This window comes from Rhinopithecus roxellana, chromosome 1 (genome assembly GCF_007565055.1).
Source record: "Rhinopithecus roxellana isolate Shanxi Qingling chromosome 1, ASM756505v1, whole genome shotgun sequence".
NCBI classification, from domain to species: Eukaryota; Metazoa; Chordata; class Mammalia; order Primates; family Cercopithecidae; genus Rhinopithecus; species Rhinopithecus roxellana.
This window is the reverse complement of record NC_044549.1, coordinates 198,266,768-198,289,724: the sequence shown is the minus strand read 5'-3', so window position 1 is coordinate 198,289,724 and position 22,957 is coordinate 198,266,768. Positions and strand designations below refer to the sequence as shown.

Here is a 22,957-nt window from a genome sequence, read left to right as displayed (position 1 = left end):
AGCTATGCCACTAGTTTCCCTGGTTCTCCAGCTCGCAGATGGCATAACATGGGATTTCTCAGCCTGTATAATCATGTGAGTCAATTTCCTTAATAAATCCCTCTTACATATCTATATATCCTATTGGCTCTGGTTCTCTGAAGAACTCTGGCTTATGTGGTCACTGGTAATCAACTGACTTCAAGGAAAGACATTTCCTGATTAACTGTCCAATTATGACACCAGCTCATTCATTCCCTTACACCAGTCTGCTCTAACCTTATTTATTCCTATCTATCAGACATACCCACCAGTGTGTCACGTCAATTTACCATTGCCATGGCAACACCCAGGAGTTACCACACCTTTCCATGGCAATGACCCAATGACCCAAAAGTACTACTCCTTTCCTAGAAAGTTCTGCATAAAATTCTTTTCTGCCTGACCTTTGAGATTGTGAAAGTTGTCAAAATCAAAATGGAGTCACTTGTGTCAAGCCCTAACAAAAAATAACAAATAAATAAAACCAGGAGGTTAAGAAGGGAGGGACCTCATGCACACATGCCTATGTTATGAACTGTTACAAGAACTTTCTACACATGGATGCCCATAATGAGAACTTCTGACAAGGGCTTTCTAAGCTGCAGCTTGCTACATGAGTAAAAGGAAGCTACCTGGATGCACAAAGACACTTGCTTGACACACTCTCTCTGTTAATAAACTGCCATCAACTCCTGTGACTAGTCTTGCAACCAATATTCTCTTTGTTTCAAAACAAATTACCTATGCTTCCTTTTTGCCTTTAAAAACTTTCCCTTGGTTCAACTGATGTAATGCAGGTCTCAATTAATTGAATAACTATCTTTGTTTTTTGCTTCTGTAATATGTTTTTCCCTGCACAGATTTTCTCCCACCCCACGAAATGCTTAAAAGGTAACTTAAGTCTTTGTTTAGGGCTCAGTCCTTTGGATGTTAATCCGACTGGGCCGGTGCACCTAAATAATAAATATCTTTCTCACCCCCATCGGTCTCTCTAATTTTTTATCAACCCCGCTACACAACCTCTATGCCAATGATCCGCATAGCCCCCATAGTCTGGATTTGTGAGTCCCCTGTGCACGCTTGAATAAACGCATTATCTTTACAGAGTCTGTCTGTTATTTGGGTTGACAAGATGTTTGTGGATCTTAAGGTCTGAGCATTCTCTCTATTGCAATAGTCCTCCTCTCCCTATTGTAGTAGTGCCTGTCTCCCATTTGCAATTGTCCTTTTGCATAAAGCCTGTCTTATCTATGTCTGAGTTTATTTTTTACTTGACAACTCAAGTAGCTTCACAGTGATGCAAGGCAAGCAAGCCCCAAAGTGGAGCTTAGCCCACGAGGGTTTCTGGCTTTGCCCAGGAAAGACTTCAAAGACAAGGCAGAGGTAGAAGAAGAAAACACCTTTGAAGAGGCGGTGTTACAGCTCTGTAACTGTTCCTGCAGAGGAGGGCTATCCTGTAGGCTGAGAGTAGCAGCTCAGGGCAGTTTTGCATTCATATTTACACCCATTTTTAATCGCATGAAGATTAAGAGGTGGCTTATGCAGAACTTTCTAGGTCATTGGGTTACTGTCATGGAAAGGTGCAGGAACTCCTGGGTGTTGCCATGGCAATGATAAATTGACATGGCACACTGGTGGGTGAGTCTGATTGAAAGCCGCTTCCACCTGGCTCTGTTTCAGTTAGTCCTCAATCTGGTCGATTGTCTGACCCCACCTCTGGAGTCACGTCCTTCCTCCTACCTCAGCAGTTTCATCCCACTCCTACTGCAACGGGTTGGAGAGCACTGACTAGAGAGACAACCTGAATTTTCTAAGTTGAATCTTCTAACCTGAATCGTATCTTCTGTAAGCACCTCTCAAAAAAAAAAAAAAAAAGGAGTTGTAAAGAGACACTTTTACACTGTAAAAGAAGTAAAAGTTAAACACGTCAATATCTAAGACTTTAATTTTTTTCTCCAACATTCTCTGAGGCCTTTCTGTGGATGGTAAATTGTTCTCCCACCCCCAAACACATTGCAGACTTTTAATTGGAATAGATAGGTCAGATGTAGGAGACCCAGGTAAGGAGGCATCGAGGTCAGAAGACCTCCGAGTTTCCTAGAGCGGTCGGCGAGGGGCCTGCTAGGCGCCCCGGCAGCACTTCCGGGGCGGCCCATCTTCCCTGGGTACTTAAGCTCGCGGGAGGACTTTGAGGGCACGCGCATCGCGGTGGCGGTGTTTCATTAGGCTGCGGGGTTGGGGCCCCGTGGCCTCTGGTGAGCGAACGAGACCGGGGCCGAGGGGGCCTAGGCTTGCCGGGGCTGCGGGCTGCGCTGGCGGCGGGGCGGCTGGCGGGAGTGGCGGGCGGGAATCCCCGCGGCCCCGGCGCTTGGGTTTACTGTGCACTTCATGTAAGGGGAAAGTCGCTCGTCAGCTGCTTGAGGGTCTTGTTGTTAGGGTGAACTGGGGACTAGAAATGGGATGCAGGCGGGAAGAAAGTAGTGTAGGTGCAAGTGGCAGTCATAAGTGTCCCGTAAGTCTGAATGTCTGAACTGTGTAGATTTAAGGAGCATTAAAGAGGCAAAATAATAGCAAGTGCTTGTGTAGTGCTTAGCGTGGGCCAGGCACTGTTCTAGATGCTTGTTTCATTTAATCCTGACAGCAGCCCTATGAGGTAGGTACTGTTATTCCCATTAAAAAGAAATGAGAGGGGTTAATCTGCCTAAGCGCAAACAGCCCATAAGTGGCAGAACCAGCATGGAAGTCCAGGCCCTGAGGCTTTTTTCTGGCTGTGTTACCAGCTTTTCTTCTCAAAGATGACTTTGAAGAGTAAGGGAGAGAGAGAAGGGAAGGACTGTCTCAGGTTTCTTGCTTGTGACAGGATGGATGATGGTATTGTTAGAGGAGAACGTAAGAGGAACAGTGGGACACTTTAGAAGAAAGATGATCAGCTCAGCTTTGAACGTGGTCAGTGATGTCACGTTACAGAAGACATTGGCTGATGCCTTTGGGGCTAAAGAAAAAGTTGATCAGATGTGAGATTTGGAAATCATAACTAATAGGTGATGGTTATGACCAAAAGAGTCCATGGCAGAACTTAGGGCAGAGACCACAAACTAGATGCCCATGGGCCAGATCAGATTCACTGATGTGCTTTGTTTATCCTGAACAGTAGTTTGAAAAATTGAATTAGAGGCTGGGCGCGGTGGCTCAAGCCTGTAATCCCAGCACTTTGGGAGGCCGAGACGGGCGGATCACGAGGTCAGGAGATCGAGACCATCTTGGCCAACACGGTGAAACCCCGTCTCTACTAAAAAAAAAAACTACAAAAAACTAGCCAGGCGACGTGGCGGGGCCTGTAGTCCCAGCTACCCGGGAGGCTGAGACAGGAGAATGGTATGAACCCGGGAGGCGGAGCTTGCAGTGAGCTGAGATCCGGCCACAGCACTCCAGCCTGGGTGATAGAGCGAGACTCCGTCTCAAAAAAAAAAAAAAAAAAAAAAAGAAAAATTGAATTAGTCACCAGCTTTTCATCATTAGATGCTATGTAAAAATCTAGATTTGTGGTGTTCTTGGAAGTCTGGAAGATTTGGCAACACTTGGCTCACATTCTTGTAAGGCATTAGGCTAGAGTGAGCAGCAGGCGCCCCCTTAGAGGGGTATACACACTCCCGTTCATCTCCCTCCTCCCTGTTGTTTAATATAGTCCCATTCATTTCATTCTTTTATATTCCCTGCCTGGTCCCTAAGGCATGAGTCTTTAACCTCTGACTTAGATCTAGAGTGAGAGGAAGAAATTGGTTAAGAGAGAGTCCCAGGAACACTGTCATTCAAGAATATAGGAGTCAGTAAAGCAGTTTGGGGGAACATAGTGGTTTATATACTACATGAGTCAGATAGGGAGAACTGAAAAGCAACCCTTAGATTTGACGATTAGGAAAGAAAGCGCTTGCAGCTTCAGATTGTTTCTGTAGAGTGGTCGGGACTACAGACTGTGTGCAGTGAGTTGAGGAGTGCCTGAAAGATGAAGTACTTAAGTTTTTTGTTTTTTTTTTTCTTCTAAGGTTTGGATGAGAAGAGAAGAAAAGACATGTGGCCTGAGCTTGAGAGAAACAAGTGTCAAGAGAGGGTTGTTTTTAGAGTGCGTGAGGTTTGAGTATGGTTATAGGCAACCAGGAAAGACTCAGGAGACAGTAAGAGGCTGGTGGTGCAGGGCAGAGAGGAAGGGATAATTAGTGGAGTTTTCTGGGGGATCTGGAAGAATGGGATCCAGGGCTCCAGTGGGAGACATGGCTGTGAGCAAGGGAGACACCCGCTCCTTTGAGAGGTGTTCTTAATCAAGACCTCTTCAGTATCTTCATTCTCCTTCCACAGGTTGATCTCCACACACTACAGAAGTCACATGCCATGAGAGGCCTCTCATCACTTGGGAGGGAACATAACAGTAACATTTCTTTTTGTTTTGTTTTGTTTTGTTTTCTTTGAAACGGAGCCTCGCTCTGAGGCCCAGGGTGGAATGCAGTGACATGATCTTGGCTTACTGCAAACTCTGTCTCCTGGGTTCACGCCATTCTCCTGCCTCAGCCTCCTGAGTAGCTGGGACTACAGGCGCCCGCCACCATGCCTGGCTAATTTTTTGTATTTTACGACGGGGTTTCACCGTGTTAGCCAGGATGGTCTTGATCTGCTGATGTTGTGATCTGCTTGCCTTGACCTCCCAAAGTGCTGGAATTACAGGCATGAGCCACTGCACCTGGCCAACAATAACATTTCTAACCACATAAACACTGGACATAGAAAAAGCCACTGCTGGTAGGAACTTGAAAAGCAAAAGTGGGAGAACTGATGAGACCAACTTCCTATTTTTTTTCTTGTGCTTTTTCTAAAATTTGCCTAAATATTAAGAAATTTTAGAGCCAATGATTTCCTCCCCTAAATGTTCTGGATTTTTCCCTCAGCCCTCCTCATTCCCCTCATCTCTGGTGGTAGCGACAGTGCCAGCTTCCCACAGTCACCTGTCCCTTGGCTCCTTATATTTAGTAGGAGTAGGAACCAAAACAAGCTCCATCAGTGGAGATGAAGAAAAGAAAATCCCTGTCTGCTGTACTCTGGGGCTTCCTGCCTGTCAGGCCCAGTGCATGTCATTAGAGAAGATATGCGAAGGTTCTGTCTTCCCAGAGTCAGGTTTTTTGTTTTTAGAATTTTTAGTAGTCATAGAGAAAATGAGGTCGAGAAGAGACATGAGCCATCACCTTGTCCAGCAATGATGCTCTTGGGACCCACTGGCAGGACTGATAGGCAGCTAAGCAGGTAGATCTGGGGCCCACTGCTTATGCGTTCACCAGAGCAGCTCTGGATTTTATATCCTAGAATTTATAAAAGATTGCCAGATTCATTAAAAGAAAAGAGGTTGGCCGGACGTGGTGGCTCAAGCCTGTAATCCCAGCACTTTGGGAGGCCGAGACGGGCGGATCACGAGGTCAGGAGATCGAGACCATCCTGGCTAACACGGTGAAACCCCGTCTCTACTAAAAAAATACAAAAAAACTAGCTGGGCAAGGTGGTGGGCGCCTGTAGTCCCAGCTACTGGGGAGGCTGAGGCAGGAGAATGGCGTAAACCCGGGAGGCGGAGCTTATAGTGAGCTGAGATCTGGCCACTGCATTCCAGCCTGGGCGACAGAGCGAGACTCTGTCTCAAAAAAAAAAAAAAAAAAAAGAAAAAGAGGTCTTCTGCTAAGCCAGGTTTTGGCAGACATCCAGCAGTTTTGGCCTCAGGCTGTCTTCTTAGAACTTGGGAGTCAAGGCCTGGCCTTGGATAGCTGGGCCAATTATGCTGGGGGACCCAGCTGGCATTTCTGTTTGTCAACAGTGGTTTCTGGTGTCTTTCTCCTTAGTTGACCACTCCCTGCCTGTCCAGGAGCCACAGAAGTTCAGGAGATGTCCCAGGGCAGGCCCTCAACAGAGTGAGGGTAATGTTTACAATCATCACAATAACGGAAACCTTTTTCCTAGTGGCAGGACCAGGGACAGTAAAGGAGAAGAAGGACTACAGGGATGCCTGGGGCTAGGTGAAGACCCAGGCCAGGGTAGCAGGGGGTGGGAGTTATCTCCAGACAGGCCTGTTGTCAATAGGCCAGGGAACACTTGACTTGCAGGAGGTGAACAATGGCCTAAAACCCCTTAAAGCACCAGTAACAATCTCTGGGATCTCTGTTGTTCAGACACCAGAGAAAATATCCCTATGTAAATTCTAGACCTTTTAAATAAAGTGTGAAGGTTTTAGTGTGGCATTCCAGGCCCTACCTGATTTGACTTTGGTTTCCCTTTCCAGCTTTGTTTCCCACTATACTCCAAATGACATTGACAGACTTCTCCCAACAATCTCTGCTTTTCCATTATTGTGCCTTTGCCCATCTTGCTTTCTTTACCTGGAAGAAAACCTCCATGCCCAACCTCCAAGCTTCCTACCCTTTGAAATCCTAGCTCCTTTCAAGACCCAACTGAAATGCCACCTCCCAGGAAGTCTTAGTTAATTGCTGTCAAGCCCTCTTGAGCCATAAGTTGTCTTTTCCTCACCAGCCTTCTCTTACCTCAATTCGACTTGTACTTTAATTATCTCTTTACACAACTGTCACCCCACTGGACTTTTAGTTCCTGGGGGACAGGCAAGTCTTGGCTAGCTAATACTTTCTGTTAACCTGGATGAAAACTTGAGAGAGTTGTCTTGATCTCCTTCCCATCCTCACCATTCCCTGGGGAAAGAGGACAGGGACTCCTGTTCCTATAATGAAGTTTAGTCTCCAATTTTTCTCTTCCTCTTCCTTGATTTCACAGTCCTCCACAGCTTGAGACAGGGCTGCTCTTGGAATTTTTTTCCTCAATCCTCATTCTACCTGAGGGTTTTTTGAGGCTTGTTGACTGATATGGCCCCTACTAATATTGAGGCAGGGAGCAGACATGGGCAAAGGGGTGGGGTGCCAGGATGCCTTAGGGTCTTGCTAAGTGGGACAGTCGCATGATGGAGATTTGAGGGTGTTTATTATGAAGATCTCCAGGAAGGAGAAGACCTGGAGTCTGGGCCCAGCTCTGCTCCCTACGTGCCTGCCATGGAATGTGGGCAGGTTGCTTTACTGCACCACATCCAGTGTCTAATCTGAAATGAAGGGAGAATGTCAACCCTCCTCTTCATCCCAGACTCTTAGACATGGGAGTTGAAGGTGATTTGGTACCCACTTGTCTTCTGACCCAGAGGAAGTAGCATTTCTCCTCTGGGGTTTAGCTTAGTTCCCATAGGGCACCCTTAGAGAACCTGGATCAGGGCTGCTGGAGAGAAGTCAGAGGCAACAGCCTTAGAATTAAGCCTGGAATTTCTATCTCTATCTGGTGGCAGCAGCTCCTTACCTAGGCCCCATTTGGCACCTGTTCTGAAACTGGAACTGGAAGCTAGAATTTGGTGGGGATGACCTGAGTACAGCCCCTGTCACCCTTGCCATTCAGGGTTGCCTGCTTTGCAGAGGCAGTGGGGTCTCTGCTGACTCTCAGTTCTGGGGAGGGTCTGCAGCTTCAGGGATTTTACAGCATGGATAGCCCTGAGGGTCTTTACACTTTGGTATAAGATACTTTTCAGTGAGCTCTGGACAGTTGCGAAGTACATCTTCACTGCCGTGAGAACTCAAGAGGAGGATATACTATATTTGAGAGTCTCCCCAAATTCTGAGGCTTACCATGCCTGAACAAATTGTTAAGTGGGCGAGTGGCTCTCTTCAGCAAGTATAGGGCCGACCTCAGTGATGATGGGATAGAGAATTAGAGGTTATGAGAGTTTATTCCAAAACAGGAATAAGAAAAGAGTTTTTTTATTATTATTATTATTATTATTATTATTATTTTTGTAGAGAGAAATCTTGCTCTGTTGCCCAGGCTGGAATGCAGTGATTCAATCACAGTTCATTGCAGACTTGAACTCCTAGGCTCAAGTGATCCTCCCACCTCAGCTTCCCAAGTAGCTGGGACCACAGGCACACACCACCGTCCATGATTAATTTTTATTATTTTTTGTAGAGTTGGAGTCTTGCTATGTTGCCCAGGCAGATCTTGAATTACTGACTTCAAGTGATCCTCCTGCCTTGGCCTCCCAAAATGCTAGGATTACTGGCATGAGCCAAGAGAAGAGTTTTAAAGCAAAAATAGAGATTAGAGGAGGAGTGGAAAGGATGACAGGTGTTGAGGAAGAAAAAGGGAGAAATGGTAAGAGGAGGAAAGCAGAAGGGAACAGGAGAAGTGAGGGGAAGGAAATGATGCATAAGAAATGGGAAAAGGAAGGGGAAAAAAAGCCCAGAAGGCTCTTTCCAAGCTCACTTTCAGCAGAAATATGAAAACTTTCCCTCAGGTCTGTACTTCTTGAGTTCCCTGTAATACAGGACAGCCTCCTGAGCTCCACCTTGGCTGTGTGAGAACCAAGCGGCACTCCCAAAGGTTGTCCAGCACTTTGTGGTGCAGCTTGGCTCAGAAACACAAGAACATGGATAAGGAAAGGTATGAGCAGTCCATGGAATCAGGCCATTCCCTGTCCCACATTGAGAGCTTTATAACCCACCAGAGCGTCATGCTGAGGAAAAGGAACATTTTCAACCTTTGCAGTATCTCTGAATGCCAGACATTGCTGCCTCTCCCCTCTGCCTTCCCTGGCTGTCTGCTGACCTTTTGCAGTCACATTAGGAGTGTACATGTGCTATCGATATGTAAGCATCACAAATGTCTAGAGTATACATTAGTTTCACTTAAAGATGTTTTGTCTCCACCATAGGAAACAGGTGACATTTCCATTTTCTGTATCTTTTGTTAGATTATGAAACCAAATCAGATATCAAGGAGTCGGTTCCAAAGCAGGAAGTATCAGAAGAAACAGAGATACACTGAGCCACCTCCAGAGCACTTTGGAATAATGATTCCCAAGAATTCAAGATTGGAGTACTCAAAAATTGGGAAGACAGTTTGAATATTCCTCAGAGAGATCCTTCCAGGGAGATGCTGAGGACGAGGACTAGAAGTATAAAGCCAGCAGAAATCAAGGATGTAAAAATCTCCCTAGAGAAGGAAAGCCAGAAAGGTAAAGAATTTGATAACTTCTTTAATCTAGGCTCAAAAATTATTTCACATTCGAGAATTCACAGGGAGAACAAGGCCAGTTTCAGAAGTCAAAATACAAGTCACAACTTAGGAAAGGCTTCAGAGTGTAGCCCCTCTGGCAGCCAGGTTTAGAGAAGCCCTAGAGGGGAAAGGAAATGCAAAGAGGCATCAGGGAAGCCAGGCAGGACCCAGAGCGAGGAGAAGGAAGAGAGTTTCCAGAGGTGTTGCCTTCAGAGACAGGAGTGCCCTCGACGAGGAAAGAGGGCAACAAAACTACCCAGGAGAGAAACCCTTTATCTGTAAAGAGTGTGGAAAAGCCTTTGGTCAAAGTGCAAACCTCATCGTGCACCAAAGAATCCACACAGGGGAGAAACCTTTCCTATGTAATGAATGCGGAAAAGGCTTCAGACAGAGGTCACACCTCATACGACATCAGAGGATCCACACTGGTGAGAAACCCTATGAATTCCAGGAATGTGGGAAGACCTTCAGCCAGAGCTCAAATCTCATAGTTCATTAGGGCATCCACACTGGGGAGAAATCTTTTGAATGTGGTGAGTGTGGGAAAGCCTTCAGCCGGAGTTCAGGCCTCACGGTCCGTCAGAGTATCCACACGGGGGAGAAGCCATTTGAGTGTAATGAATGCAGCAAAGCTTTCAGTTGTAGCTCATACCTTATTGTGCATCAGAGAATTCACACAGGGGAGAAACCCTATAAGTGTAATGAGTGTGGAAGAGCCTTTGGCCAGAGCTCCCATCTTATTCTCCATCAGGCAACTCATGCCTGGAAGAAACCTCAGCTGGCTACTTGGGTTAGGGCCCACTGTTAATGGGGCAGAGTTGAATGGTCATGTTATATGCTTGCCTTCACCCAGGTCAGCATCTCATAAATACTAGGAAGTATGTGAGAGGTCATGGATGCTTCACTGCTGGAAATCTGGGTCCACAAACTCACTCTGCTTGTATGGTGTTTTATTCACTTGCCTTATTTTTGTATGTGTGCCTCCAGTCAGATTTGGAGTTCCAAGAGGTAGATGCCAGGTCCTGTCTTCCGGTTTGATTGACAGGAAACCGAGGAGCTCTTCATTTCTACAAAGTTGATTAAATATTAATTCATTGAGAAATTCCTCGTATCAAGAAACTCTTAATCTGATAATCTTGCAAGATCCCACCTGCTTTGAAGATTTGTAGTTTTTCCAACATAACTCCGGCACATTAAAGCTTACTGTACTTTTCAATGTTATTTCAAAGCTTTAATGTGCTAGAGTTGGGCAGCTTAGAAGGCCCACTGTGAGCAGTACTAAAATTTAGAATGTCATATTCTCATTCAAATGTAGGCTGCCTTTAGGAATGACCAAAACAGCAAAGGATACATAGGATGATAGAGTCATCAATCAAAGGAACCCTACCAGACCAGAACTGCAGACCAGAGTTAACAAGATGAAGTATTAAACCCTGTCCATAGGGCTAAGGAGTCTGAGCCTCTCAGAACAGAAGTGTTCTGACAGAAACATCGCAGTCCTTGACCATTAGACATGCTAGAAGGGTGTCTTTAAAATTATCCTTCTCTCTCATCTTCAGTCGCTGGCTGCTCAGGGCTGAGATCCTAGTCTTAGGGCCTGTTCTCTTCTCTCTAGACCATATAGCTTGACTTTTCCTTACAAGGAAATAAAACAGATCATGTGTGTGTATAAAATTAAAAAGTAATATCCTAATCTGCCACTTACACAAAAAGAGATTTATTACCTTTAAAGGAAAAATATAATAGGAATGCAGTATGTCTCAGTATGTGCAGTCATGTGCCACATAATGATGTTTACAACAGACCACATATTTGATGGTAGTCTTACAAGGTTGTAATGGAGCTGAGAAATTCCTGTGGCCTAGTGACTCTGCAGCTGTCGTAATGTGATAGCACAATGCAGTACTCACATGTTTGTGGTGATGCTGGTGTAAACAAGCCGACCGTGCTGCCAGTTATGTAAAAGGACAGCACATGCAGTTATGTACAGTGTGTAATATTTGATAATAAAGACTGCTACTGGTTTATGTATTTACTGTACTTTTCATTGTTATTTCAAAGTGTGCTCCTTCCACTTATTTTTTTCAAAGTTTACTGTAAAACAGTATGCTGTGTTTGTCCAGCAGCAGCCTCATATATCTCATGTTTACCACATCTCTTGACTGCATCATTTCCTCTTGTGCTTGATTTAATCTCATGTTTTGTTCATCATGTCCCCTAAGCATTCAAAATCCATGGCTAATTTTGCCAGTAAGAGGCCGTGTTGAATAATTGACCTGGAAACAAAATTAGAAGTGATTAAGGACTGTGAAGGTGGAAAATCAGGGATGGTTATTGCTCACCAGTCAGGCATGTCCCATTTTACCACAGCTGCCATCCTAAAGTACAAGAGCAAAGTGATAGAAGCTATTAAAGGATCTGCTTCATTGAAGGCAATGAGACTAATAATTTGAGATGGGCCAATATCAGATATGGATAAACTTCTAATGACCTAGATTGAAGACCAGACACAGAAGCATGTCCCTCTCAGCACCATGACAATCACAGCTAAAGCAAAAAGCTTGTTTGTTATGTTGATAGAAAAGGCTGGACCTGACTATATTGTTGAATTTATTGCTAGCTCTGGGTGGTTTAAACGATTCAAGAATTTTTATTCATTACACAATTGTGAAAGTGAGTGGTAAGTTTATGAGTACTGATGTGAAGGCAGCAGAAGAATTTTTGGAAACTCTAGGTAAGCTGATTGTGGAGGAAAATTACTTCCCAGAGCAAATGTTTAATATGGATCAAACCTCCCTATTCTGAAAACAGATGCCTGAAGGGACTTTGATCCATAAGGAGGCCAAGTCAATGGCAGGTTTCAAGGCTTTGAAGGACTGGATAACAGTGTTTGGGGGCAATGTTGTTGGCCACAAATTGAAACTCTTTGTGATTTGGCACAGTGAGAACCCCAGGGCCTTCAAGCATATCAGTAAGCACACACTGCCAGTGTACTACAGGAGCAATAACAAGTCATGGATGACCCAGCTTCTCTTCCAAGATGCCCTCCTGAATTGCTATTTCAGTGAAATGGAGTACTGTTTGGAGAATAACATACCTTTCAAGATTTTGCTTTTTGTTGATAATGCTCCTGTACATCCTTTAGGTGATCTTTGTCTTAATATCAAACTGGTGTTTCTCCCTTTAAGCATCACCTCTTTGATCCAACCAGTGGATCAAGGAGTTATAGCAGTTCTGAAGGCCCACTACCTAAGGAGGACGTTTCCCCAGGCTGTTGCTGCTGTTATCTGAGGGAGACACTGAGAAGACACTGATGCAATTCTGGGAGGATTACAGCATCTAAGACTGCATCAAGAACCTTGCTTGGGCTTAGGATGATGTCACCAATATGTGTATGAATGGCATCTGGAAGAAGACATTCGAAGTTTGTTCATGACTTCAAAGGATTTGCCATGGATGACCAGGTTGCAAAAATTCACAAGGCTGTGGTTGAGATGGGAAACAGCTTTAACCTGGGTGTGAATGAGGATGATGCTGAGGAGCTCCTAGAGGTGGTTCCTGAGGAATTGACTAATGTTAGAAATGGAACAGGGACACAGCTGAAGAAGAGGCAAGAGTAAAGGAAACTGCAGAAAACCACCATCAAGAAAATTCACAGTAGGGAGATTAGCAGAAGCTTTTGCAGACCTCAAGAAACTCCTAAAAAAGTTTGGGCCGGGCGCAGTGGCTCATGCCTGTAATCCCAGCACTTTGGGAGGCCATGGTGGGCAGATCACGAGGTCAGGAGTTCGAGACCAGCCTGACTGACATGGTGAAACCCCATCTTTACTAAAAATAAAAAATAAAAAAAATTAGCTGGGTGTGGTGGCACGCACCTGTAATCTCAGCTACTAGGGAGGCTGAGGCAGGAGAATCACTTGAACCTGGGAGTCAGAGGTTGCAGTGAGCTGAGATCGCACCACTGCACTCCAGCCTGGGTAACAGAGCAAGACTCTTATCTCAAAAAAAAAAAAAAAAAAAAAAAAAATTGGAAACATGCACCCTAACTCCCAAAAGGTTTTCATTAATAGAGAGTAATGTTCATGGTGCATTATCTGTTTACTGGCAAGTCTATGATGAAAACAGGAAAGCAAGCAAACCACCATAGACATATTTCTGAAAAGAGGGACACCTCCTTATGAAGAGTCCCAGGCAGGTCCTTTGTGAGTATTTCAGAAGGGGGCATTGCTATCATAGGAGATGACAGCTCCATGCATGTTACTGCCCCTGAAGGCCTTCCAGTGGGACAAGATGTGAAGGTGGAAGACGATATTGATGATCCTGACCCTGTGGATGCCTAGGCTAACATGCTTGTGACTTAGTTTTTAACAAAAAGTTGAAGTAAATAATTTAAAAATAGAAAAATACTTATAAAATATTTTTGTATAGCTATTCAGTGCATTTGTGTTTTAATCTAAGTGTTATTACAAAAGTCAGAAAATTTTAAAAGTTTATAAACTAAAAAGTTACATTAGGTTAACTTATTGAAGAAAAATTTTTAAGTAAATTTAGTGTACTCTAAGTGTACAGTATTTGTAAAGTCTACAGAAGTGTATAGTAGTATCCTAGGCCTTCACATTCACTCACCGACTCATCCAGGACAACTTCCAGTCCTGCAAACTCCGTTCATGGTAAATGTCCTATATAAGCATACTATTTTTTATCTTTCACACCATATTTTTACCGTACCTTTTCTAAGTTATTTTTAGATATACAGATACCATTTTGTTACAGTTGGCTACAGCATTCAGTACAATAATATGCTGTACAGGTTTGCAGTCTAAGAGCAGTGGGCTGTACCACATAGTTAGGGTGTAGTAGGGTATATACCATATAGCCTAGGACTATACCGCAGAGCCTAGGATGTACTTACACATGCTATCTAGGTTTGTTTGAGTACACTCTATGATATTCACGCAACAGTGAAATCACCTAACAATGCCTTTTTCAGAACTCCCCATTGTTAAGCAGCACAGGACTGTATTGTAATGCTGGTTGCTGCCTACTGCTATGAGTTCAGCCCTCTAGTTAAGTCAGGAACTAGTCCTCTCTGGGGTATGGATCTATAGTCCCCACCACTAGAGGGTCAATTTTAGAGCTTTTTAACAAACTGGAAGGTTGACTTTCAAAATGTCTCCAGCTACTTCCAGGTCAATTCCAGCAGGAGATATACTTTATCTTTCAGTCACTAGTAGGCAAAGAGGGGGTGCTAGGAATCAGTCACTGGCTTGACTTCCGGCAACAAGGAAAGCCTGAGGTGAATTACAGTTGCAACTGTCAGCTCAAGCTGCATGGCATCCATCACAGGGAGTTGAAATTTCAAAGTATAATAATTTTTTAAGTATAAGAATAAAAAATGTCCATCCAAAGTATAAGAAAATCCTTATTTCTTGCCAAATCCCCCTTCTTTGGGCAAACACCAGGACCCTTTCCCTTGTTAAAACAGCCTATTTTAACAAAGGCAAGGTGTAGGGTGTGCACAGACACCCAGACATTCATGAAAGCAACTGCTAATCTTGTGTGTTTACACAATAAGCATCTGAAATGAGCTGTGTGACTTCTTGGCTTGGGTTTGCATGAGACTTAGCATCTGTGTGAAACTGCTAGTTGTCTTGGGCAGACACCTGGCTAAGGATTGCAGGCCTGAAAATGAAGGGAAGTGACTTTTTTACTAGGACAAAAGTAAAGTAAAAGGGGTTTTGCTTTGGACATAAGGGCAAAGCAGAACTAAGTGGTGAAAGGACCAAAACACCTCTGCCTGGATGGAGACAGTGGCCAGGGAAGTGACCACTGCAGCTGTGCACGGCTCGATGTGGGCTACAGGTGGAGTGTCAGGGAGACAGTAAATTGGATGGAGCGATGTCCACCCCTGCTGTTGGCTGTGGTGTCCAGACTCAGCAGCCACTCAATGCCCACAGCCCAGTCCCTTCTCTACCACTTTCTGCATACCTATGGGCAAACTTCTTAACCTCTCTGTGCCTCACTGTCCCTGTCTATAAAATGGTCGTATTAACAATCTATCTAAGGGATGCAGTGAGGATTGAGTAAAACACATAAGAAAAGCACTGCACAGAGTAAGTGCTTAACTACTATATAAAATAAAACAAGTATTAATTTGCTTTCCTGCTGTGAGACGTGGCCCAACAGTATCTTGTCTCCAGGGCAGGGCAGCAGGGGATAACCTGTACAGCCAGAGAAACTGAAATTACCAGGTTTCTCTGGGGGTGGGTGTTGGGAGATCCCAGGGACTGAATGAAGTTAATGTCTGCTGGAAGATGGGAAGGGCCAAGGGTTTACTCTCCCACTCATTTTAGAGGAGCTGCGCCATTCAGGGAAGTGGCAGAGGTAGAAATTAGTATGAGAGAAATCCGCGTCCTACCAGAGGCCAAGCAGCTCTGGGTGGAGACTGGTCTCTGCCCCACAGAGTTATTCTTTGACTCTCCACTCCTTGGCCTGCATATTGGTTATTCTTGTCTGCACCCCAGATCCATCATCTACCTCTTTGCCCTGGGGCAGAGATCCCTATGGGCAGCATCACCCTGGGTCCCTTAGTTCTGGCTTCCTAGTGGGATGCACTGGTATGTCAGAGGGAGGCATGAGAATGGGATGGGGTACTTCGGTCTGCTACCATGGTTCTGGTAGTGGCTGTGCCCCTCTGTAACCACAGCTTCATGGCTCTAGCTACACCATTTCCTCCTGTGCCCCTTCAAGCTAGGAGTGGCAGAGGCTCTAGTTCTTGCTGCTATCTGGTGTCTCCCCATCCCCTCCCCAAACCTCTGTAAATCACCCTTTCATTAAACTATTTCCTTCCTGCCAGGTCCCAGCAGACTGATAATTGCTGGCAACTAGGGGATCTGGAGAGCTGCACTGTATATTTACTAGACCAGGCTGCATGACATTTTAAGCTAAGCACTGCTTAGTGATGGGGGAAGCACAGACCTGTTCTTTAACAAAACATCCACACTGCAAAAGGAACCAGTGCTAGGAAGGGTTTCAGACTTGCTGGACCTTACATCTCACACATCATGAACATTAGCAAGCACCCAGAGTGTCACTGGTATGCCTTCCATCTATCAAGCGAAGACAGTACACTGTTCCCAACATGCTTCATGCTTTCCAGACAAGTCCTTCTTCTAGACACAACTCTTCCCCATCAGGTTTTGAGGTTGGCTTGAATGCCACTTTTTTCAAGATCCAACCCAAATCAAAGCAGCATCCACCCTCGTCTGAACTTCCCTGCAATTATCCTCAGCTGTCCTGCCACTCAGCAAGTTCTGCCTTGTGGTGGTCTTACTTCCCCTGCTGGATTGTGTTAAGAGAAGGATCAGGTCTCATTCCCTGTGGGCCCCTTAGTTCACCCAGCAAGGTGCCTTTTACATAAAAGGTGTTAAGTAAATTGCTGAATGGACAATGACTAAAAAGCATCTTTGACCTACTTTAGCTGCGCAAGGTCACTTGTAGGTACCAAAGTCTGAGAAGAGCCAGCTGAATTTCCCCACCTGCCTCCCACGCGGTCTCCCTTGTCTCCTTTTCCTCCTCTTTGCCCATCTATCCTGAGTTCCCATCAGCTTAATTCTCCCAACACCTCCCTCCTCCGTCTATTAGTCCTCATTCTGACAATGGCTTCAAAGCTCTGAAATCACAGGTGGCGGAGAGGAGCTCAAAGCCCCTCATGTCCAACTCCTGTCCTGCACAGGTGTGGAAAGTGATGCTCAGTGGCTCACCCAGGGTTAACCTGGTACAGGAAGCCCAGTACTGTGGGCAGGGCTTGGCCTTGGTTGGTACCACCCACACACTGGGGCTTTTGTCCTGAAACTTCTCACCTCCCCATGTGTATGTCAAGCCTGCCACTTCTAGTGACTGCACAGCCACTCTCTCCCCTCACTGGGGCCCACCTGGAGGCATTCCTTGTTTGCTTGGTCCCCTCCCTGGGCTGTCCCTCATCCACCTACTGCCAACCCATTTTCCCAGAGCTGACCCACTAAAGCTTCACCCATTTTCCCTCCCTGTTGATCTTGCTATCTCTGCACACATTTTAGCACTGTAATCTCAGCTTGTCACCTAGTGTCCTTTACTCATTTGTGTGTTTACTGTGTATGTATCTTGTCTCTCCAAAGACACTGGGAGGCCCTTACAGGAGCCTACCGTAATCTGAGAGCTAGGTTGATGACAAGGGCTCAGCTTGCTCTTATGTGGATTCAGTGCTGGACCTGAAGCCCTGACCCATCAGCACTGGGCTCTGGCCAGGGAAGTTGGCTGGTGTTTCTTCCAGGCATGGTCCCAGATACCAGGCACTAGGCAACCATGAGGGACCTTTTAGGACATGCTCTGCCTCTGACTGGTTGGGTCATCTCAGAGAATTTGCGAAACTCTGAGTTGATTTCCTTGCCCTGGAAAGGTGGGAGCCCTGGCCAAAGGCCTTTCCATACTGGGTGCAGCAATAGGGCTTCTCTCCCATGTTGCTCTACGAGTGAACCAGGAAGCACGGGCTGTAGCTGAAGGTCTTGCCACCCTCCAGGCACATGTGTGGCTTCTCCCCTGTGTGCACAACGAGGCTCGGTCCCTGACTGAAGGCCTTGCCACATGTGCCACAGACAAAGGGCTTCTTCCCCATGTGTACCCTCTTGTGCTAGGTCAGGTGGGAGCTCCGCATGAAGGCCTTGCCACACTACCCACACCCACACGGCTTCTCCCAGGTGTGGATTCTCTGATGTACAATGAAAGTGGAACTCTGGCTGAAGGCCTTGCCATACACAGTACATGCTTAGAGATTCCTGCTAGGGGCAACCAGGCTGGAGTTGTGGCGAACCTCTTTCCTGAGTTCCTTACAGTTCCGGCCTCTCGCTCCTGGGAGACATCTTTTCTTTTGTTGTGGCCTGCCTAGTGTCTGGCTTGTCTCTCCTCACTTGCTTGTCTGCAGGCTGTTCTGAATGCCCTGTTCCCCTACTCCCCACTTTTCATGCTTCCAGTCTTCCAGAGAATTCTTCTTTCACATTTGTTTTTTCCAGAATCAAATCTTCCTTTTCAACTTTGGTCTTGATATCTAAACAAGACACGGAAGATAAAAACAGATATAACAAAAGCAAATAAAAATAGAAACAGCTTTATATTCTAGATGGGAAACATAAGACTATAGTGGGATTTGAAGGAATTCAATAAGTAACACCTTTCTCTTCAGAGGCAATATAGCATTGAGACCAGGGGTGTGGTCTCTGGGGCCATACTGTCTGAGACCAAATCCTGTTTTTGCCATGAACAGTTATGTGACCTTTCCGTGCCTCAGTTTCCTACCTGTAAAATGGGTTAATACTAGTACCTATGTCATAGTGATGTTGTAAGAATTAAGTAAGTCAATGTACATGTACAATGTACATAAGTACAATGTATATGAAGTGTTTAGCTAGGTGTTAGCTATTATTGTAATTTTATACTCAATACTTGAACCAACTGCGAAATAAGATGGGGGGACCAACATATCACTTATATTACTGAAAGCCTGATGTTGGTGAATGTGGCTGTATCTGCAGGCAAGTGGGGTTATGAATCCCAGGATTAGCCAGCATTAGCCACGCAAGGACGTAGTGCTGGCTGCCATGGGTTTGCTCCTGAAACACTTGCAGCACAAAGGGCCAGGGTGGAATGCATGGTTTCTGTGAAGATGCCAGACCCCAAGGGAGAGGTGGGAGGTGGACTGGCTTTCCAAAACTCACCAGTCAAATAAAATCCCTTTTTGTAGTGTGGCAAGAGTGTGCAAGGATAAGAGTAAGGCCCCAAGTGTTACTCCAGTGAGCTTGCTGAAATATCAGGGGTAGGAAGCAGAGTACTTACAATCACAATTGTCCTGTATGTATACTATGGTTTCAGAGCATGGGTAGAGAAAAAGAAAAGAGAGTGTAGTAAAAAAACGAAACAAAACAAAAAAAAATGCATTCTGGGAAAGAGCCAGGGATGTCACTGTCACCAAACATTTGTCTGGTAAGGGCAATGCCTGCCCGCATAAAGACTGCCAAGCTGAGAGGGGGAGACAGAGATGACTTGGAAACTGGCCAAGGCAGCAAGTGGTGGTCAGAGATGGGCTGGGCTGTGGACAGTGGCATCCTGGAAGTCACAGAGCTTGACCAAGTCACCTTCCTGGCTGGAGAGAGGCATGATGAGAACTTGTGACTCAAGAGAGAACTCAGGGATCTATCAGATAAAGTGGGGAAAGGGAGAACAAGGGTACTGCCCAGAGGGAAGGGTGTTGAGGGCTGCCAGGTTTGGCAGTAGGGGAGGCAGAGAGATGTGGCTCCCTAGCCTCACAACCCACAAGCTCAGTCCAGGCAGGACGAGAACGTACAAGCACAAAGAAGCAGGGCAAGCCAACGCTCTGAAGTGTGGGAAGGGACACAGGCAAGGCCCTTTCCTTCTCCTAAACTACAGGATATACAGCAGGAAAGAAGGACCCTGTTCTAGGAGGTCCAGGAGGAGGAGCTCAGGCTTTTGCTTCCAGGAGGGCTGAAGAAGCAGAGGAATGTGGAAATGCTAATTAGCAGAGTGCTGTCCCAAGGACAGAGATGGCCATGGTCCATTCTAGGCCCTAGCCCTCCAGTTAGATCTCGATACGGTTTGGCTATGTCTCCCCCAAATCTCATCTTGAATTGTAACTCCCACAATTCCCACATGTCATGGGGGAAACCCGGTGGGAGGTAACTGAATCATGGGGGCAGGTCTTTCCCGTGCTGTTCTTGTAATAGTGAATAAGTCTCACAAGATCTGGCAGTTTTTAAAATGGGAGTTTCCCTGCACAAGCTCTCTCTCTCTCTCTGCCTGCCGCCACCCATGTAAAATGTGACTTGCTCCTCCTTGCCTTCTGCCATGATTGAGGTTTCCCCAGCCATGTGGAACTCTAAGTCCACTAAACCTCTTTTTCTTCCCAGCCTTGGGTATGTCTTTATCAGCAGCATGAAAATGAACTAATACATTCCCCAACCCTCTTCTTGGCTTCCTTAGGCTTTCTGGTTGTACCTATGTTCCTCAACAAAGATTTCCTATCTCTGTATCTTTCCTCTCACCTTCTGCATGGCTTGGAATACCCAATCGTTGTCCTCTAAAACTGCTCATCCATCCACCCACCCATTCATTCATCCATCCATCCATCCATCCACCCACCCACCCACCCATCTACCCACCCATCAGGCCTGGCTCAAGTCACTCCTCCTTTAGGAAGCTTTCTCCCATCTTTCCCACAGCTCCTAGTAACTGTGCTCCCTTCTCTATCCTTGACTACCTCTGCCATCCATCCCCATTTCTTTGGCAATGACCTTATATGTTTTGGTGAATTAGATTTCTCTTTCCCATGTATCCATCTTATCTTCACAACTAGGCTGTGTGTTTCTCTAGGGCAACATCTGAATCCTATCAGGCCCTGTAGCATTCTTAACCTTTTGTACTTGTGCTTGTATCTGTGAAGACACCATTGTGGTTGGCACAGTCCCTGCCCTCACATCTGCCAACGAGTAAAATGTTTATCCTGCCTCCCTTGGGCCCCAGAATTAGCACTAGTGCACATCTGGCAAAATGCTCAGGATGGCTCTGAATGACTGGTTTTGGCGTGAAGGTCATCCTGAGGATCACTATGCTTGCCAGACAGCCACAGCTAACCAAGGGGAAAGAATTTTGGGAGGTTTGACTCTTTGTTTTGGGGAGTTAATACAAAGAATTTGGATCATGACCCAGGAAAACCACCTAGGCAAGTTCTTTGTCTAATCAATGTGAAATTGTGGTGCCATGATGGGCTGGCAATGGGTGTTTGGTAGACAGAACCCTTGTGGCCTCCAGCCTGGCCTGGCATCTGCAGTCAGGTCTGCTCACAGAGCTGGGGGACACATTCTCTCTGGTGCTTCCCTCCATGGATAGCTCAGCACCTTGGAGTAATTCACAAAGAGATGTCTGCTAACTGACCAGGAGGGAAATGGCCTTTCCCAAGACATACAAAACCTGTTTGGCAGCCTTGGGGATGGCTAGGCCCTGAAGCCTGGGTTCTGAGAGGTGCACTCTGCTGAGAGTGTCAGAGACCCACATTTCTGAGGCGTGGTGGTGAAGACCCAGTGGAAAGCGGCCTTACCCAGGCTGGCTGAGGCCTCTCAATTCAGCCCTAGCAGCACTTCTCCAACAGTGGCCCTTGGGGCAGGAAACGGATGGGTCCCAGGTAGCAGGTAGCCTTAGAGGGCTGAAGTCAGAGGAAGCTCCGGCCCTACTCTCAGGGTGGCTTTCTCCTAGAGCTCATGCTGTTGTCACCAGGCTAGTACTGAGACCTGGAAAGAAAATTGTGGAGAAAAGTTCACTGATGGCCTTGGGAGGGGAAGCTAAAGAAGGTCACAGTGCTGACCCTACCTTCTCCCGCTCCTTTTGCTGGTGGGCAGTGGAGAGAACCCATAATAAGTAAAGGTAAACTTTCAGGGAGGGTCTGGTGTTTAAAGGCAAAAAACACTGAGGAGTCATCTCCAGGAGGGGGCCCTGGCCCCATGCAGCCCACGGAAGCATCCCTCCCAAAGAGCATCCCTTCTCTTCTTGGATAATGACCCACCCTGGTTAACAACCACAGCGATGTCAAATGACTGAACTGTTTACAGCCCTGTCCTGTTCCAGTCTCCTTTGATGCATACCACCCAGTGAAGCTGGCAGGGTAGGAAATGCTGCTTCATTTGACAGGCAAGGACACTGAGTTCTCTGAGATGACCTAACCAGTCAGAAGCAGAACAGGTCCTGAAAGGCCCCTCATGGCTGCCTGGTGCTTGGCGCTTGGTAGCAGCTGGGCAGTTGGACACTGAGTGAATAAGAGAGAATAAAATTAGCGTGGTGCATCTCTCACACCTAAGGGCCACGCCTCACCTGTGAATAAAGAATGGCTTATGAGAAAATGAGTTGCAGCCTTACCCTGGCAACCCCTGGTCCTTTCACCACACTCTTCTAGGGCCAGCCATATTCCCACCTCTCACCTTTGGTTGTGGCCCACCAAGCTAAGATGGGAAATGCCAGCCCTTAGCCCTGGTGGGGGTGTTCCCAAGGCAAGAACCACTGGCCTGGGGCTGCTCCTCCTTCAGGCTCACAGGACTCATCCTCATCTGTGTGCACCTCACTCTCATTCGAACCCGTGATGGAAGATAAAAAACCTTTTGGTTCTTTGGTTCTTTGGGATCATCAGGTGTCACCTAAAGGGACAGTAAATACTGTTTGCCAGAGACCTGTCCCATTCCAGGAGGATTACCAGCTCCTTAAGGAGGCAGGGGCATCTTGGGACCAGGCCCTTGTGAATGCAGTTCATGACCGTGGGCACCTATGGTTTCAAAGGCCTAGCTCTGCCCACCAGGGTGGAAGGAAGGAAAGATGCTCCAGCCCACCCCAGCCTCTGGAAGCCACTCTGGCCCCCACAGCTGTCTGGGACCGGAGACCATCCATCTTGCTCCTTCCTCGTAGGGCTTGCGTGGGGGGATCAGGTGTGGTCCAGACCCTGCCAGAGACTCTTATTTCCAGAGACAAGCCCCCATAGCTTCTTCTGGCCCAAGGGGTCACAGAACTATGGGGCTTCTTCTTCAGCACAGTGGCCCCTTAGGCTCTAAACAGATTCTCCCCCTTGGGACCTGAGTTGTGACTTCACATCTTGCCTCCCTCAGACAAGGCCTCTGCTTGTCATTCGTTAAGCATCCACACAGAACAAGGCTCTAGAAGCACGGCTGGGGCCCATGTATAAGGCAGTCAGGGGCAGGCGCCCCACGTAAAATGTTTTCCA

The 22,957-nt window shown here is 46.4% G+C and overlaps 1 long non-coding RNA gene across 2 annotated transcripts; it reads left to right on the top strand.

Annotated features, from left to right (window-relative positions):
• Window positions 1–2,189: 2,189 nt before the first annotated feature.
• Window positions 2,190–12,930, top strand: LOC115899117. Of its 2 annotated transcripts, none has more exons than XR_004058774.1 (3): window positions 2,190–2,276; window positions 8,846–9,109; window positions 10,004–12,930. It is a non-coding gene; the product is annotated as an uncharacterized LOC115899117 (long non-coding RNA). The 2 variants fall into 2 exon arrangements; XR_004058778.1 differs by lacking the exon at window positions 2,190–2,276 and adding an exon at window positions 5,731–5,969.
• The last annotated feature ends 10,027 nt before the right edge of the window (window positions 12,931–22,957 follow it).